Genomic DNA, 6,000 nt, shown 5'->3' on the forward strand with positions numbered 1-6,000 from the left:
TTTGGGCTTATTTTGTTTTTATTTTTCTAGATTCTTAAAGTAGAAACTTAGGCCATCGATTTTAACCTTTCCGGTATTTAACATCCCCTCTCAACACTGCTTCAGCAGCATCTCATACCTTTTGACATGTACTTTCATTATCATTTCAGGAAGAATATTTTCCTAATTCCCTTCTGATTTTTTTTGACTCATGGATTATTTAGAAGAGTGTTATTTAATTTCAAATATTTGGGAGTTTCTAGATACTTTTTATTTTTCTCTAATTTAATTCCATTATACTCAAAGAACATTTTCTGTATAATTTCAGTCCTTTTAAACTTATTGAAACTTGTTTCAGAGCCAAACATATTTTCTTAGTGAATGAACCATATGCTCTCAAAAATCATGTGTATTCTACAGTTGTTAAGTATGCACATACATTTGTTTGCTTTGTCTTCCCAATGAATATCCTCATAAAATATCCCTCTGTTTCTGTGGATACTCTTTGTTTGGAAATCTGTTGTGTCTGGTATTAATCTGTTCTCCAGTCTTCTGGTTACTGTTTGTGTCCTGTATCTTTTGCCTTTTTGTTTTACTTTCAATGTATCTGTGTCCTTATATTAAGCATGCATCTCTTGTAGATAGCAAATAGTTGAGACTTCCTCTTATTTTTCCCCATTCTGATGATCAATGCATTTTAAACAAGTGTTTAATCAATTTAGAGGTGGAATAATTATTGGTACAGTTAAATTTGTCTACCATTTTACTATTTGTTTTCTGATTAGTCGACTCTCTTTCTGGCCCTCTGTTTTTTGGGGTTTTTTTTTTTTCTTCTTCTTTCTTTGGGGTTATTTTTAGAATTCCATTTTAATTCATCAGTGGGCTTTTTGTATTTTTATATTTTGGGGGTTTTTTGTGATTGATCTAGAGATTAAAATATATACCTTTAAATTTTTAATCTGCTTACAACTGATATTGTGCGACTTTAAATAAAATGTAAGAGTTTGGAGCCACATACATCTACTTACCAGCCATCTTCCTTTATGTTGGAGCTGTCATTTGTGTTATATTTACATATATTGTAAATGCCACGATAAAATGTTATCATTTTTGCCTTAAAATGTCATATCCATTTGAAATAAATTAACAGAAAAGTAGCCTCTAGTACTTATCATTTGCAGTGCTTCTCATTTCTTCCTAAAGTTTCAAATTTCCATTTGGTATTATTTCCTTTCAGTCTGAAGCACTTTCTTCATCATTTCTTGTTGTGCAGGTCTAATGGTGATGGATTCTCTCAGTTTACATTTATCTTTAAACGTCCTTATTTTACCTTCATACTTCAAGGCCAATTTCCCTAGACACAGAATTCTGATTGATGGTGTCTTTTTTTCTGTTGTTACTTTAAAGATTTTCTTCCACTGCCCTCTGGTCTCCATTATTCCTGATAAAAACTTAGTAGTCATTTCTATTGTTGGTTCCCTGTCTGTCATTTTTTTTTTCCACCTACTTTTCTTTACATCTTTGATTTATAACAGTATGACTACAATGTACCCAAGTGTGGTTTTCTTTAGTTATAGCTTGCTTAGGGTTTGCTGAGCTTTTTAGATTTATACATTATGTCTTTCATCATGTTGGGGAAATTTGGGCCACTATGTCTTCAATTATTTTTATGTCTCATTTTTTTTCTTCTCTCATTCTGAGACTCCAATTACATGTATGTTAGACCTTTTGACATTGTCCCGCTGATCTCTGAGTGCCTGTTTATTTTTGTTCTCTCTTCTTCAGATTAGTACATGTCTATTGATCTGTATTCAGGTTCCCTGACTCTTTCTTCTGTCATTGTAAATGTGCTGTTGAGCCCATCCAGTGAATTTTTAAATTTTACTTCTTTATCATATTTTTCAGTTTTAAAATTTCTATTAGGTTTTATTTGACAATCTCAATTTCTTTGATAACAGTTCTTATTTATTTATTAAAAGAATATTTTTCTTTATATCTTTGAGCAAAAGTATAATTTCTCCTTTAAAATACTTGTCAGTTAATTCCAGTATCAAAACCATTTTATGATCAGTCCTCATGTATTGTCTTTTCTCTCAATTATGAGTCAGGTTTTCTCCTTTCTTACTATGTTGGTAATTTTGGATTTCATCCTGGACTTCATGAATGATACATTGTATCACGTCTGGATTCTGTTCTTCACTCCTCTGAAGGGTGTTGATGTTTTGTTTTAGGAAACAATTAACTGGCTGAACTCAAACTTCAAACCGTTTCCCTTATGGTGAGCATTAGCTGAAATTGCTGTTCAGCTCTTCGTTCAGTTGGGCTTCTTGGATTCTCCCCTATGTTTGCATAGTTAAAATAAGTCAGAGATTTAGGCTAAGTTTATATTCAGAATTTGGGGCACTATCTCTGTAATTCTCTCCTTTCTAATAATACGTCCCTCCTCCATTTTCCAGCTGCCCTAAACTTTCTCCTCTGGTTCTCTAAGCCAGTAAGACTACAAACTTCCACTTGAGCTTTAAGACAGTCTGCATGAAGCCAATTGCAGTCTGCCCTTTGATGAAAAGCTACAAAATGGAAAACTTACACAATGAAATTTTACTTATCTGAGTGCCAGCTTCCCTTCAGTTTCCTCTTGCTTTTGATCACTCTCCAGCATTTGCAGGTAGTTGCTACTTTTTATATTTTGCCCAGAGTTTATAGCTGTTGTCTATAGGAAAGATGACTATGATTTGCTAGAACCTTCTGATCATCAAATATAGTGATATGGAAGTCATTGGTGCCTTGACCAGAGCAATTTTGGTTGAGTGGTAGGGGCAGAAACTTGACTGGAGTGGGTTCAAGAGAAAGAGGAAGAAAAAGAATTTTAGAGAGTGAGGACTGACAGCTTTCTGAGAAGGTATTTGTAAAGTAGAAGAGATAAATGAGGTGCTTTTAGGGAGTGAATGTGGCATAAACATAGATTTTTTTGTAAAATAAAATCATGTTTTATATGCTGATGGGAATAATATGGCGGGGAAGGAGAAATCGATGACCTGAGAGAGAGGAAAAAATTGCTGGTGTGATGTCCTTGGGTAGGTGAATGGGCATAGGACCTGATCCATAAGTGGAAGTGTTAGCCCTGGCTGGGCTATGGACAGCTCAACTATGGTTCCTGAGGCAGGTGGGGGTAGATGTGGTATTGGGAGATTACTGGAGTTCTCTTTGTGATATGTCCATGATCTTAGTGAGATCTGAGAGTGGGGATAGAGGAGAACGTGTTAGATGGTGGAAGAGGGTAGAAGGCACAAAATAGTTGAGAAGTGTAGGAAAACTGAAGAACTAGTGAAATATAGTAGGAATGCTGGGCAGCACTTAAGGTTGGTGGTAATGAATTTAAAGGAAGACTAGTCAGCACAGTCATGTGCTTACTCTACCCACATGTTGCTACCACAGAGGGGCAGGTGCAGGGTAAGTGAAGAGGAGTTAACCAGGAGGGTTTGCAGGCAGGTTAGTGAGGCAAGAGAGGAGGAAGGGAGTTAAGGATGTGGGCAAGGGAATGGCTATAGATGGGCCATGAACTTTAACCTGGGTAAGGAAGAGAAAACACGAGGGGGTTGGTTGAGAGATCATTAAAATTAACATGATAGTATGAACAGATTGCAGGATCCAAAGAGAGATTAGGGCCTGGGTACTTGAGGCAGTGAGGTGTAATTTGGAAAGTCGTGGTCAAAGAGTGTGTTGCTTGGAATTGAGAATACGAAGGAATTGCCATTATTGGTCACAACAAGGTTGACCAACCATGAAAGTAAATGGCTATAGTGGAATAGAGGACAAAAATCTCTGGAGAAGAGATCAAGAAACCAAGAGGCCAGGGTATCGGAAGGATTGTTCTCAAAGATTTTGAAATCACCAAGAATTATAATAGAACTAACAGTGAAAAAGTGATGGTAGACTGCAGCGAAAATCTTCAGGGAAGTGAGAGGCCCCAGGGGTCTATCAGTCACTGTAACAGACGGGACAGCAGTGGGATAGTGTGATGACATGAGACACCTGTTTAACTAAACTGAAGTACGGCTCCATGGCAGCGCCAGGCATTCCACTATCCCACACTCCACCTATGATAGTTACCAGTCAATACACAAACCATCTGGGGATGAAAATGAGCTCTTCTCCAAATACTCAGAGATAACCCGGAACAAACCCTTGTTTGAGATTAGATAGAGAAGGGCTCCATACTTCACCTCTGGTGGTCTGGTAGGTCTGAGCCTTGTGGACCAAAGATCCTGGCTAGTGGTTACCCAAACTCCTAGCAATGCTGGCTAGGAGGATGGGTGAGGGCTGGTGCAGGGGGCACTGACAACTTGCCATATCATCAACCTACCAGCTTATCTTGAGAGAAGAGTTGCAGAGGTTGGTAGAGAGGTTGAGATGGAGTGAAAGACTCAGGTGTGAAAGAGGGAAGCAGAGGAGAGGGTCTGGCTCTTCACTAGAGAGCCAGGACACTGTGTATGCCCCTGCTACTCATTCAGGGGAAGCTGAGGTACCAAGAGGGGAGCACTCACACAGCAACCCTCCAGCCCCTTGTGGCTGCCCCTCAGAGCTCCTACCCAGCTTCCCAACACCTCCCTGGGTCTTCCCTTCCTCGCTCAGGGCTCCACAAAGTTCTGAACCAGCCTGAGCTACATGTGTTTTGGTTCATTTGTTTTTGAAAAACAAAAGACAAAGGTTAATTAAATCACCACCCACCCAGTCACCTCAGCAAGTAACTCTGGCCTCATCTTTCATTCTTCCTTTCCCACTGAGGCACCAAGTCCTGACAACTCTAAAGTATTACCTCATCTCCACGCCCACTACCACTGTCTACCCTGGGCCTCCATGAGGCCTGCCCCTTCCACGGCAACAGACTGGGCCTCCTGGCTGGGCCCTCTGCCTCTTGTTTCCCGCTCCTTTGCCCCCAGAGTGCCTCCACTAGAGTCATCTTTCTAAATAATGCTGACTGTATCCTTCCTCTGCCTAACTGCATCGCCAGCTCCCACTTTTCTGTAGCCAGAATTCTTAGGCTGTCACCCAAGGCTCTCCCAGGGCAGCCCCAGCCCACCTCTCCTGCCTCCTGCTGCTTCCCATTCACTCCCTCTACTCCACCCATGACCGGCATCTCCCCAAACACGATGTACCAGGTTAATCCCACTGTCTTTGCATTGCTTCTTCTGCCTGGTGTGCCCTTCTCCTGCCTCCACCTGTCAAAATCCTATTCATCCTCTGAGGCCCAGCCGGCGTGTCATCCCCTCTGTGGGGCCTTCGTGCACCTGTGTGGAGGCCCCAGTCGTGCCCCGGCTTGTGCGTGCATCTGCTTTCCCCTCTGTGATAGTGACTTGCTCCGTTTTTGGCCCTTTCCTCATACCTGGCACAGTGTCCAGCACATAGCACAAACTCAACATGCACTGAATAGAACAGTAGTTTGGGTATAGATGCATAGAATTGCATATTGAAATGACCTGAAAAGTCTCCCAGGCCTCCCTCCCGCAGCTGACCCTTGAAGGTCCGTAAATTGTCTTCCACATTGGCCAAGCAGCACCCTCCAAGCACCTCCAGGGGAGGAGAACTCAAAGCTGTGCTGGCCATTAGTCAGGTCTCTGGTATTGCTCTGGCTTCTGGGTTCCTACAACTTACTTCCACTCACTGGTCTTGTCTTACTCACTGGGGCCATGGAGAATCAGTCCAGCCTGTCTTCCCCATGACAATCCTTCCAGTATCTGAACACAGCCCTCTGGTGCCTCTGAGCTTTCTCATATCCAAGCTAAACCTCCTCAGCTGCTTCAACCATTCCTCAAGGGCACGATTTAGTGTCCCTCTTGGTCACCCTTCTCCGAACATGTCTCAGACTGTCACTGTCCCTCTTAAGAACTGGAGCTCTGAATAGGTCAAGGGACATCAGATGTGGTCTGAGTTGCACTGCTGTACTCTCTCAGATTTTGGATATCCCAAATCTATCATCTAGGCCTGGAAATTGCCAGGTTGTGGGGCCTCCAAACTCCAATT

This window comes from Macaca fascicularis, chromosome 1 (assembly GCF_037993035.2).
Source record: "Macaca fascicularis isolate 582-1 chromosome 1, T2T-MFA8v1.1".
NCBI classification, from domain to species: Eukaryota; Metazoa; Chordata; class Mammalia; order Primates; family Cercopithecidae; genus Macaca; species Macaca fascicularis.